Source organism: Lycium ferocissimum, chromosome 2, assembly GCF_029784015.1.
Source record: "Lycium ferocissimum isolate CSIRO_LF1 chromosome 2, AGI_CSIRO_Lferr_CH_V1, whole genome shotgun sequence".
NCBI classification, from domain to species: domain Eukaryota; kingdom Viridiplantae; phylum Streptophyta; class Magnoliopsida; order Solanales; family Solanaceae; genus Lycium; species Lycium ferocissimum.
Window position 1 is genome coordinate 1,022,083 of NC_081343.1, and position 14,294 is coordinate 1,036,376.

Genomic DNA, 14,294 nt, shown 5'->3' on the forward strand with positions numbered 1-14,294 from the left:
TCTTACTCTATCTGGTTGGTTGAACACTCTAAATCAGAGTAGTTGGGTCTAGACTTTGATTAGCAAGCCTTGAAGAAGGTTGCATTGAATGTGGGAACGATTTCGAATAGTATAGAGTAGACAAAAGTCTTATAGTGATAAACAAGATTGTGATTTGAAGCTTATGAAAGGGAGAAGTCGGAAAGTTTTCAATACAAAATGAGTCATGAGATTCAGTCGAACGGTAAGCAATGTCTTAGGTATATTGTTTCTTGTGGGATTTGGATCAAAGCAGGTTGGTGTATGTGAACTTGCTTTAGCCCTGTGATTGTCTATTGTTCATATCTCATGCTTCACGTGTCCATGCTTAGATCATATGTTCGTAATGATAGCCATGATTCGGTCCGAAAAAGTGGAGCTAGATGAAAATTTGACTTGCGAGGAAGGTTCAATATCTATTGTAAAGACAAGTGCGATAATTGAGCTCGAAGAAGGTTGCTCAATTGGAAATATGGTGTGCAAATCATGTTTTTTAAGGCTTTATAAGGATATCGATATCGTCTCTAGTTGGGTAGTTTGAGCTCAAGAAGACAATGCTATTTGATTAAGAAAATAAGTGTGATAGGCCCTGATAAGGTTGGGTTGGACCAAAATACAGCTTAGAGCAGGTACAGGTTCCTTTTCTGTTCGGACCAGAAAAATTCATGACTTAAATTTATGGTGAGTGACTGCTTTTAGTGGTTTCTTTTACCGTTAGTGGTGTTGTGTGAGATATTGAAAGAAGGATAAGTTGTGGGGTGCCAGCGTATTACGATAAGATTATGGGCAATAGGTTGTGGTGGCAGCTAAGAGACTTGCTATGCTACAAGAGGCACATGTTATATTATACGAATACATTCCGAGAGTGCATTTATGATTTGATCCATGTTATTGAGACTGAAATAGTCTTTGGTAAATGAGAATTGCGTCTTTTTGTAGGAAGTTGTTATTCTATATTTGAACACATGACTTTGTTAATTATGGATAAAGAAGTATTTTGCGGTCAAAGTATTATAGTAGGACTATCTACAGGAAAAGATCACTTGAGAGTATGAGTGAGACATGCGTACTGAGTATTCATATCCTGACAATTTCGAAAAGCTCTTGAACACGTTCGAGGACGAACGTTATTTTAAGTGGGAGAGAATGTAACAACCCCAATATTAATGAGGGTTAATTTGTAATTTACCAAAAGAGGGAAAAAAAAAGGGGGCTGAAGCCCAAATTTGAAAGGAAAGAAAAGAACAATTTAAAAAGGCAAAGGAAGCCAACGTTCTTAAGTCATAACAGAAGCATAAAACGCAGAGATAGAAAATAAAAGGGAGGGAGAAAAAGAGAGGAAAAGAAAAGAGAAAAATAGGGATTTTCAACCCTAATCATCAAGGTAATGCCTCTAATCTTTTATTTAAGTTTATTACATAATTATGGGTGAATCTTTATGATGAAAACATGGGGATATTTTGAGGAATTGAGAAAGTTTAGCCCTAGAGCTCTTCAACCTAAATCATTGATTTGAAGGGGCAAATAGTATCGGATTTTAGACTTCTATATATCGTTGGAATCCAATCATTAAGGCATTCCCGAAAACATATGTCTTGTCAGTTTTTGAACACATTGACCAAAGGGCGTTTTCGTCCTTTAAAATTTGACTTTAACCGTTTAAGCCTCTAAAAATATAGAAGTGGTTTACCCTAAGGGTTTTAACCATTCTAAATCCGTTTTTGTGTAGTTTGAGGCAATCCGGAGACTCGAGAACGCAGTTTTGATTTATTGGGAAGAGTGCTTGAATTGTGAATTTGAGGTGAGTGAGACTTTAAGCTTTGGGTATTTGCTTTTCAAAACCCGTTTTAAAATTATGTTTTGTCTGCCTGGTCCATGTGTTGGGACGAGCGTGTGCTTGGCAGAATCGGTGGTCCTTGAGGCCAGCCGCATATACTTTATTTTTAAATACTCTAAAACTCTCTTTATAAATTATTTCGTGATGTGATACGACTGTGAGCCATGAGATTGGGGCATTGTGTATGCTTCCCTTGGGCATTGTGTATGCTTCATGATTTTACTGGGCATTATGTATGCTTCCTTAGCATTGTGTATGCTTCTTGATTTTATTGAGGCATTGTGTATGATTCTCGAGCATTGTGTATGCTTCTTGATATATTTGACACATTGTGTATGTTGTTGTGGATTCGTGGTGTTGATAAATTCTTTAACTGCTGTTATGACAGGTCCTTAGTGTAAATTGTGTTGAGATATATCTTATTCTTGATAAACCATTGTTTGGACCTTGTCGGATGTTATATTACGATATAACCCTTGTGCATAATATTTTTGTGCTTGTTGTGTGTTTGTATTTTCTAACACTTGTTCCAGAGGTATTTACAGTGGCGGGTCAAGGATCTTACTGGGTTATATTTACATATAGCTCACTCCTTACCTGCACGTCCATGCAGATACTATTGGTGACGATGAAGCTAATAGCTCACGAGTTTGCTAGAGTTGATCTATTGGTTGAGGTGAGCCGCCGCTTTGTTCGTGGAGGCTACTAAAAGTGTCTTTATCATTTATTTATTAATGTTTTTTTTCTTTTTCTTTTGGGGTTTACAAACCCGACTCTTTTGTAATCCTCATAGATGTTCCATGGTCTAGTGTGGGATTTGGGCAAGAGTATTTAGTTAATATTTTGAGATACTAATTATCCGTAATTAATTATTATATTATTTTAGTGCTTATTTAATTTGGTTAATCTTTGCAAAAATGATGGTTAAGATATGAAAATGTGGTTCGCCGGGCCGGTGGTGTGTGCTGGGTGCCAATCACGTCTAGGGGGTATTTTGGGATGTGACACTATCCATATTTTCTTATGAATTTTATGCATTGATTGATCCGGGTTCTACATTGTCTTATATTACTCCCTATATTGCTGGCCATATTTGGGGTGAAACCTGAGCCAATTAAACCTTTCGAGGCATCTACTCCAGTTGGTGATCCAGTAATAGCGTGGCAAGTGTATAAAAATTATGTGCTTGTGGTATGTGATTGCCAGACTACAACCGATTTGATTGAATTAGAAATGTTAGATTTCGATGTGATTATGGGCATGGATTGGTTGGCCTCCTGTTATGCTAATATGGATTGTAGAACGAAAATAATTCGATTTCAATTTCCAGGAGAACCAGTGCTTGAATGGAAAGGTAATATCGCGTCTCTAAGAGGTAGGTTTATTTCCTACCTTAAGGCAAGGAAGATGATAGCTAAAGGATATATTTATCATCTAGTCCGAGTTTATGACACCGAAGCAAAACCACCGACTTTTCAATCCATCCTGGTAGTAAATGAATTTTCGGACGTATTTTCAGATGAACTTCTAGGCCTTCCTCCGGAAAGAGAGATTGATTTTGCCATTGATGTGTTGCCGGACACCAAGCCTATATCTATTCCTCCTTACAGAATGGCTCTGGCAGAGTTCAAAGAGTTAAAGGTACAATTGAAAGATTTGCTCGAGAAGGGATTTATAAGACCTAGTTCATCGCCATGGGGAGCACCGATCTTGTTTGTAAGAAATAAGGATGGTTCTCTGCGGATGTGCATAGACTATAGACAGTTGAACAAGGTGACAATCAAGAATAAATATCCACTCCCAAGAATCGACGATTTGTTTGACCAATTACAGGGTGCCAAATGGTTTTCCAAAATTGATCTAAGATCGGGCTATCACCAAGTGAGAGTTAGAGAAGAAGATATTCCCAAAACGGCTTTTAGAACGAGATATGGCCACTATGAATTTCGGGTAATGTCATTTGGGTTGAGTAACGCTCCGGCATCTGATGACTAATGTATTCAGGACTCTCTTAGATTTGTTTGTGATCGTGTTCATTGATGTTATTCTAGTATACTCTCGGACAGAAGCAGAGCATGCAAACCATTTGCGCATTGTCCTTGGAATTCTTCGGAATCGAGAATTGTATGCAAAATTTTCAAAATGCGAGTTTTGGTTAAATTCTGTGACTTTTCTGGGCCATATCATTTCAGCTAACGGCATTCAAGTTGATACTCAAAAAATAAAGGTTATGAAGACTTGGCCAAGGCCCACAACACCGACAGAGGTCCGTAGCTTCTTGGGGTTAGAAGGTTATTATAGAAGATTTGTGGAAGGATTCTCTTCTATTTCAGCGCCATTAATGAAGCTAACTCAGAAATCGACAAAAATTCAGTGGACCGATGCTTGTGAACGTAGTTTCCAAGAATTGAAGGATAAACTGAATTCAGCCCCAGTCCTGACACTTCCAGAAGGACCAGACGGTTATGTTGCTTATTGTGATGCCTCTGGTGTTGGATTAGGCTGTGTGTTGATGCAGCACGATAAAGTCATTGCCTACGCTTCAAGGCAGTTGCAGAAGCATGAAAAGAACTCTCCGACCCATGATCTTGAATTGGCCGCGGTATTCATGCTCTTAAAATGTGGAGACATTACTTTTACAGAGTACATGTTGATATTTATACAGATCACAAGAGTCTCCAATATATTTTCAAACAGAAGGAGTTGAATCTTCGACAGAGGCGGTAGTTAGAACTGTTAAAAGATTATGATGTGAGTATTTTATACCACCCCGAAAGAGCGAATGTAGTAGCTGATGCACTTAGCCACAAATCAATGGGTAGTCTATGTGAGGTCCCTTCAGAGAAGAAATAATTAGTTCGTGAGCTCCACCAGCTAGCCAGTCTCGGAGTTCGTTTGATTGATTCAGGCAATGCGGGAATTGATATTCATAACCCAAACGTTTCATCCTTAGATATGGAGGTGAGAGAGTGCCAATATGAAGATCCCCAGTTGAGCCACTATAGAGATACATTTCATGAGAAAGAGAAGTCGCCATTTGAAGTTTCTACAGATGGAGTTCTTAGGTACTGACACAGGCTATGTGTTCCACGTGTTGCCGAACTACGTTGTCGGATTCTAGAAGAAGCCCATTACTCTCGGTATTCTATTCATCCAGGAGCGACAAAGATGTATCACGATCTCAAGTTAATGTATTGGTGGGATGGAATGAGGAAAGACATAGCAGAATTTGTAACTCAATGTCCAAATTGCCAACAAGTGAAAATTGAGCATCAAAAGCCAGGAGGATCATTGCAAGCGATGAAAATTCCAGCCTGGAAATGGGAAGTGATTAACATGGATTTCATTGTAGGTTTGCCTCGTTCTCGGTGAAAATATGACTCCATATGGTTAATCGCAGACAGACTCACGAAATCAGCCCATTTTCTCTAGTCAGAACCACATATTCAGCAGGAGCTTATGCAAGGTTGTATCTTAAAGAGATTGTGCGACTTCATGGTGTCCCGATATCTATTATCACCGATAGAGGAGCACAATGTACAACTAAATTCTGGAAGTCCTTCCAAGAAGGTTTGGGTACTCAAGTGAGACTTAGCACAGCGTTTCATCCACAAACTGATGGACAAGCTGAACGCACTATTCATACCTTGGAACATATGTTGCGGGCATGTGTGCTAGATTTCGGTGCTAGTTGAACGACCATTTGCCGCTTATTGAGTTTGCGTATAATAATAGCTACCATTCCAGCATCCAAATGGCTCCGTATGAAGCCCTATATGGAAGGAAGTGTAGATCCCCAATTGGGTGGTTTGAAGTAGGAGAGGTACAACTAATAGGTCCGGAGTTGATTCAACAAGCGGTGGAAAAGATTAAGTTTATCATAGACCGATTGTTGACAGCCCAAAGTAGCCAGAAATCCTATGCGGACAACCGTCGGCGAGACTTAGAATTCCAAGTTGATGATTGGGTATTCCTGAAGGTATCACCGATGAAAGGTGTGATGAGATTTGGCAAGAAGGTAAAATTAAGTCCTCGATACATTGGACCTTATAAGATTGTCCGCAAGATAGGCCAAGTGGCTTATGAACTGGACCTACCTCCAGAACTTGAATCGGTCCATCCAGTTTTTCATGTATCAATGCTCTGTAAGTGTGTCGGAGATCCTACTAGAATCATGCATGTAGATGATGTTGAAGTTACGGAAAAGTTGACTTATGAAGAGGTACCCATTGCCATACTAGAGGCAAGTACGAAAACTTGGAAATAAAGAAGTAGCTTCAGTCAAGGTTTTATGGAAGAACAATAACCGAGAAGAAATGACTTGGGAAGTAGAAGAAAACATGAAGTCCAAGTACCCACACTTGTTTCCACCCTCGGAAAAGATCCAAGATGAGACATCAATATTATGAGGTATGTATTCTTTATTCTCATGCTTCTGGTCGTGTGTGGCCATACTTTCTTGCTATTGTGTTGTAGCCCTATAAGGCGATGTTATTGTAGGTTATTGTGACAGGATGGTAGCGCCATATTATAGGGTAAACTCTGGCGAAATTGTTGTAGAATCCCTGAAAACTCGAGGATGGATGTTTTTAAAGGGGGGAAGAGTGTTACGCCTCGAAAAATTTTATGTCGTCATATGGTGGATAGCCTAACGCAGGGTGAGACGAATACGATGTCCCTAAAAGTAAGAAATGTTACTTAACGGGTCTACTTAAGATTCCAAAGACATTTGAAGCAAGAGGAGAAAGTTCATTGAAGAATGTTACGTATAAGTCGTGTTTTGAAAGGGGTAGCAAGTACCGAGCTAATGTTGATCTAATGATGTCTTGAGGAAAATTTATAACGCTCCCTAAGATTTTAAGGGAGTGCTAAACAAGTTCTAAGAAGGTTCCATAAGGATTGGATATCAAACAAAACGCCGGAAATAAATTCAGAAAAGTGGAGTTATACGACCACTTATACGGTCCGTATAACTTTATACGGTCCGTATAACCCAACAGAAAAGATGTTTTCCCTGATGATGAAATACAGACACTTATACGGACCGTATAAGGTTCCGTATAAGTCTCGACTGGCTGAATAATTTCCAACTATAAATACATGTTCCCACTTCTAATTTTTCATTCTTTACACTTCTCCACTTCTCTCTAAACCTCTAGAATATTCCACACACCTCATTTACAAGAACTCAAGGGAAATCAAAGATCAATATAATCAATTCAAGGGAGTTCTCTAGGGTTGTTGGAAGTCAAGAATCTCTTTGAAGTGGAAGCTAGAGTTTTCTTCAAGTGAGGCAACTCTATCCAAAACCCATTCCTACACAATCAAAGGTGAGTTTTATGATCATTTCATGTTATTTAGAATATTGAATGGTTGAAAGACTTGGATTATGGAAGAAAGTAGAAAATGGAGCCCAAGTGTGAAATAAGGGTATTCTTGAGTAGTAGCTTAACATGAATCATAATTCTTGAGATGTTATGGGTATAATCTTGTTATGAATAACATTAAGAATATTGGAGAAGCATTATATTCGGGTGAATACGACGTTGGGTGATAACCATGGTTATGGATGACTTTAAGAGGGAATTGTAAGAATTGAATAATGGCCAACTTAATAAAGTTTGTTGATTGTGATATTGTGGTTGCATTGTTGATGTTTGGGAGTTGATATACTATATGGGGAAAGTTATAGAAACAAAGGAGATGCTGCCCAATTTTCATTAACTTTAGCTTGGCTTCAAGTATGTTTCCGATTATCTAATCTCAGTACGAATTCCCTTGAATGTAGAAGTACGAACTTGGAAGAAAGCATTTAGTCGGCAAGTTAGAGAGACGTAAAGGTATGTAAGTGTCACAGCCCAACCGGAGGACTATGACGGACACCCAGAAGCTGACCTCCTAGATGCCACTAAACGTACATGACATATCTGCTCATGCTCATTTACGGCCACCTGAGGGCACTCACAACATGATCTTTTGACTGATAGATGTCATAAACTGGAGGGTCACAAACCTCAAAGGATATATATATACACATACATGTATCACTAAACTGAACTAGGGTACGAGCCGACAAGGCTACCCGATAAAACTATGTAACCAAACATGTGCTGAGCAGGCCACACTCTGACTGAATATAACCGTTTATGAGCCTCTACTGACATACTGGACATACTGTGGACAGGACATGGTCTCCGCCCTACCCATAACATTAGGACACATACCCGGTATAGACGGCAACTCCGATAAGAGAGGAGTGCTCCACTATCAAGCTGAAGAAGCAGCCTAAGGATGCGATCTATCTTCCTGGCTATCTGAACCTGCGGGCATGAACGCAGCCCCCTGTACAATAGGAGAGTCAGTACGGATAATGTACTGAGTATGTAAGGCAGAAGAGTAACATACACATAGGAGTCATGAAGAAAATCTGAGAATCATAAACTAAAATGACTGACTGAATACATCTGGGTGAATGCATCTGTATGTCTGACTATCTGGACATATCTGTATGAATGCATCTATATGTCTGCTTACTGAAATTGCCTCTGCGGGCGTATGATATGCATAGGTCATAGTGCCGAAGAACGTATGGCCCGATCCATATCCCATATAGGCCCCTTCGGGCATAATAGCATAATGGCCTCTTCGGGCATACTCATCATCACTGTGCACTAGCTGATCAGGTGGTAATGCGTATATAATGCCTTGCCCTTTTCCCATACCCCATACATATATATATATATATATATATATATATATATATATATATATATATATATCTCTCTCTATATAACGCCTTCGGTCACAATATGCGTGTATGCAAATGAATGTAATGCATAAATATAAACTAACATTATCATGATACAACATTTAGGACCCATGAACAGAAGGAATAATCATAATAGAGGGGTACAGGATCATTAGTAACTGAAATACTCCTAATACTTCTAAGAGTAGAGTAATATGGAGACTCGATTACTCGTTGTTCACTCGTATCATAGGATCATGCCAACATGAAAAAAAGGGAAAGCCTTAACATACCTTTTTGGTCGCCTTAACTTTAACTACTCAACACTTGGCCTCCCAGGCTCGTAAATCTATATTCAAGAAAATTTATACTATTGTTAGACTCATCTTCATAGGCATCTTAAGCCCTCAAACTAACTCTTTCTAGAATCTGCCGAAATTTCGGCAGCATCTCCCCTGTTTATATGCCTAGCCCGAAATTATAATTCAGCAACCAACAACAAAAACAACAACAACGACAATAACATCATTTACAACACCAATATGTGCCATAAAACAACCCACACGCCTACCATTTCAATCTCCACTTTCAATCTCAAATTTCATATGTTTCTTTCACCAATTCACTTGATAAACATATAAATACAAATAACGACAGAGACCATATCACAATCATGTTGTATTCCATAATTTTCAGCCATCACAAATCATATTTATCACCTCAAAATAGCTCAACGAAACAGTAGCCATATCTTAGGCTATTTCAATGCTATCTTGTAGTATTTTGCTATGAACAATCTCACCAACATGGAATTAAGCTTGAGCACAACCAAGGGGATGTTAAAATTACCTTAAACAGTAAATACCATTTGAAATCCACCGCTGATTCAACTTTCAATCACCCTTAAACGCAACACAGCGCTGTAGAGGTGTTCTTCCTTACCAAGGTTAACTTTTGAGGTTGAATTTGGATATAATCACTTGAATTTCATCTTAGGCCTCCATAAATTTGGTAGAAAGAGTTTTGGGGAAGTGTAGAGAGAATTTAGGCAGAGAAGGTGGTAGAAAATGAGAGAAAAAAAAAAATCAGATTTTCGTTATTAAATTTTCTGATTTTTACTGTTCACACCGACTACTGTAGCAGTAATGTAGCGCGCGGTTACTGTAGGTTACTGCAGCACGCGTTTCTGCTCTGTCAGCCTGACTTGTAACGTCCATAATTCTCTATTCCGATGTCGTATTGACGAGCGGTTTGCTGCGTTAGAAACTAGACTCGACGAACTTCACTTTAGGCTTTTGAAACACCTTAAAACTCCCAATATACTAGGGGATATACCCCTCTAAAGTTGACCCAAAATTCTATCAACTTTTTTTCAAATTTTCGACAAACTTATTTTCTTCGATTTGCTTAATCCTGAAACCTTTAGACGCTTTCTTAACACTTGGTAAGAGTATTCATTTAACCTTATAAGGGTTCCATGACCTCTTCGAGCTTGCGTTAGTTTACTCACAACGCACGTGACGCGAAAATTTTTTCGAGGTGTAACAGTAACGCTAGTCCCTTCTTTTTCTAAGGCATGATCCTTACAATATGACTTCCTTATCTTTCCATGACTTTCTTATATCCCCGAAACTATAAGTATATGATCATTAAGAGTTTCTCATGAAATAAATATAAGAGATGCGTTGAGAATATGACAATGATGATGATGAGTCTAAGTCTAGAGATTCCAAGGCTTATGATATGGTATTCTTACGAAGCTAATGACTCCATGATGTTATTCATTGTTGCTAGACTCACCTTATAATGCTAGTTCTTTCAAGGTGAGGCATGACGATCATGACTACTCCATAATGGAATCGGGAGTTCTCGACCTTACGTCACCCCGATAGAGTTATAGCTTGTATTTGAGTTCTAATGCATGCTTTGTGATAAGTATAGGATCATGAGATTACACCGTGCCTATATGGCCGGGTAGACACCACTACGATGGGTGTAGTGGGCGGCTTATGATTACACCGTGCCTAGTTAGCCGGGCAGACACCACTAGTGGGCGGCATGAGATGGTTACCCCGGACGCGGGAGGCCTGGACGCGGGCTAATGATGATCACACCGTACTTATATGGTCGGGCAGCTTATATATGCATACTTGATATGATATTGTTTATGATGTAAGTTAGCATGCATTATTCCGTCCTATGTGACATGCAGTTACGGGTTGTTTCCTCACTTGATGTTTCCTTATCTCTTTGATATGTTAGTATTGTTCATGCCTTACATACTCAGTACATTGCTCGTACTGACGTCCTTTCTTTTGGACGCTGTGTTCATGCCCGCAGGTAGACAGGGAGGTGGCCCAGATTCATAGGAGTCTATCAGCAGCTACACAAGAGCACTCCACTATTTCGAAGGTGCCAGTTATTGATGTATTCTTTTGTGTATGTATATTTGGGTATGACGGGGTCCTGTCCCGTCCTTATGTTATAGTACTCTAGTAGAGGCTCGTAGATACGGATACATGGGTAGTTGATGTCTTATGGATATATTGGTGTATATTCTGTATATCATTTTTGTAGCCATGAGTATGTTCAGGTTTTTTTGTATGATGACTAGCATAATGGGTGGTGCTCGGTAGTCAGCTCCGGGTACCCGTCATGGCCCCCTAGTCGGGTCGTGACAGTATCTCTCAATAAAGACTACTCAGATTTAATATGCTCATGAGGAGATATGAATTATTTGCAATGAGTGAAAAGGAGTCAGTCAGGGACATGTTCACAAGATTCGTCAACATTACTAGCAATCTCATGGCACTTGGTAAGGTTTTTCCCATTGAAGACTTGATCATGAAAGTCTTGAGAAGTCTTCATCCTTCATGGAATTCAAGATTCATTCCTATTAGAGAAGTGTGTGAGATAAGCACAATGCGAATGGAGGATTTATTTGTCAATCTGCAAACACATGAAATTAAGGAAGGTTCTTCAGATTTAAAGGTCATAAAAACTTATTTGAACACTGATAAAGAGGAACTAGGGGCACGTGTTTACATGAATGACAAGAATTACAAAGTGGAGAAGATTTAGGAAGAAAAATTTGCACATAATGATCAGCATAAAGGATGTTTTGTCTATGGAAAATCTAAGTCCATGATTAAGAATCGCCCACCATGGGGCCTTGGATGTAAAGAGGCTATGATAACTGCATGGAGTTCAAGCTCCAAGGATGATTCTGTGAAGAAGTTGACCACACCGCTCTCAGGTCTACCGAAGGCTCAGACTCTAGCATCAAGGAAGACACATGGGAAGTTATTCTTGACCTTAAAAAGCTAAATGGCATCCCTAATAAAAGCCTCATAACCCTAATAGTAAATTTAAGTAATGAATGTCAGGACATGAGTGCCGAAAGAGTTGAGTTGCTTAGTACCATTGCCAGCTTAAAGAATGGGCCCATGAATGTCGAGATTAGCAAAAAACAGTACTGAAAAGGAAAATTTCTCCCTGAAGGATCCGGTAGATCAAATTGGTTCAATTATCTTGGCTTTCCAAACTGAAGCTCTAAAGCTGACTACCAATGTCGGACTCATTTTGAAAAGAATAAAACCAGAACTGTAGAAGAGGATTTGAGGACTATATATGGAAAATTTGATCACGAAAAAGTCAAGTCAGGTTACAAGGTAAGGAAACTAAAAATCGCAGACCCACACTCCGAAAGGAAGGATGGAACAGGTAAAGAAAAGGTACTCAAACTAGGCTGGACTACTAATACTAAGCTCTTATTGTCTTTGCAGGAAAGAGTGACAGAAAGCAAGAAAATCTGGCATATGAAGATGCTTGCTAAAAATAACAATAGGAATTGATCAATAATTATGTTCACTCTTAACTTTAGAAGGAGAAAAGGTAGAAAGGAAGGAGGATTGCATATTGATAGGGGGAACATGTGTTGAAAACTGAAAAAGGAAGTAAATGAATAGAGCTTAGAAAGTATTCACTAAAAAGGGGTCAACCTTGGAATGACTAAGATTGCACATGTATCTCTTAATGACTAGAAGGGCTGTTTCAAAATAAGTTAATGCATTAATAATGTTCTACTCAATCTTGTACAATTGTTTGTATGTCCTATTCCATGACCCATATTTAACTCATAACTTCTATCCATATGTTTAAATGCACATTCAGGTCAGTAAGACAACTTGAAACACCTGCCACACTCATCCAGTTCAAAAACCAAATTCTTATTCCGTGTGCCGTTTAAAGAGAAAAAGGAGTAGGGTATGTAACTTTCATTAGACATTAAAAGGAACCTTGTAAAATAATGATTCTTTTTGAAAACATACAAAACTTTCATTAGACATTAAAAGGAACCTTGTAAAATAATGATTCTTTTTGAAAACATACAATCATCATGTCAATGTCTTCTCAAGACTTACACATGGACTAAAACTCATTGAAACAAGCAACTCAACCATATCCACTCACCTAATTCTCTCTCTCTGCCTACTCTACTTAATTCAAAATATTTCACTCCTATTTTCATCTTCCCTCAATTATCGCAAATTTCTTACTTCCTTCTCTTACAAATTCACTAGATTATATCTCTAAACTCAAATGGATCAACACGCGTCAGTCTCTATCACTCCCAAACAATCTCAGACCACTACTCAAATCAGTCAAAACCCTTCATCACCTCAACCAATCCTCTCACCACAAACCAACTCATCCATAGACACTCCTTCAGCCCTAAACCTAATAAAAAACCCAGCACTATCTGACCCGCGACAAACAGGCGAGGCTGGAATGGATTGTGGAAATGTACCACCAGATTCAAAAGTATTCAAGAACTAATCCAATTTGTGACTCTGTTAATGATGAAAACCCTGAAACGCTTGATGTGTCTGGAGTAGGTCTTGAGAAAAAAATAGAGAAAAGTATGGAATCAATCCTGAAGGATGAAATTGAGGAATCGACTAGGGCAGGCTGTGAGGGGGAACAAATGCAAAACCCTGAAGAAACCAGGTTCACCAAAAGGGTCTGTGAGAGTAGAAAGTGAAAATGAGAATGATGATGGAGGAGAGAGAATGAAAGAAAATATAGAAGAAAAGGATGATGTGAAAGCTGTTAAAGGAGAGATAGTTGATGCCTTCATGAATCTAGGAAACGAAGAGAGAGAAGAGATAGGAGAAGTTTCATCAGTACAAGAAGCATTGGACACTCCTATGGCGAAGCAACCGGTGAAGCGACCTGTTCCAACTATGACAAATATTTCTCGCATGGAACAAGTTATACAACATGTTCTAGGAACGTGTGCTGCCACAGTTGATGATGAGAAGTAGGTTCCCTATTGCTCTGTTCCGATCTAGACTTACAAAAGCATTTGGAAAGAAGATAGTAAAACCGGTTGAGGGATCAACTATGAATAAAGGGAGTCAAGTCCTATCTAGGACCCCTCACACTAGAAGCAAGAAGAGGCAGATTGATGCCGAACTGGATGAAGTCTTGCAAGCCAGTAGGAAGTCAAAATGTATTAGCACCAGAGCTGAGAGTGTGGCAGAAAAGGTTGAGACACATGGAGAGCGTTCTAGAAGAAACAACAAGAAAAAGGGAAAGGTTGTTGAAACTGCAGGGTCTAAACCATATGTTTTCAAGAGGAGTTCATCAAAAAGAAAGTCTCAGACTAAGCAGAGAGATGTGCAGGCT

General features: G+C 39.0%; 1 long non-coding RNA gene across 1 annotated transcript; it reads left to right on the forward strand.

Moving 5' to 3' along the window:
- The first annotated feature begins 1,627 nt into the window (after positions 1-1,627).
- LOC132047925 (uncharacterized) lies at positions 1,628-2,735 on the forward strand. Its single transcript, XR_009412843.1, has 2 exons — positions 1,628-1,819; positions 2,469-2,735. It is a non-coding gene; the product is annotated as an uncharacterized LOC132047925 (long non-coding RNA).
- The last annotated feature ends 11,559 nt before the right edge of the window (positions 2,736-14,294 follow it).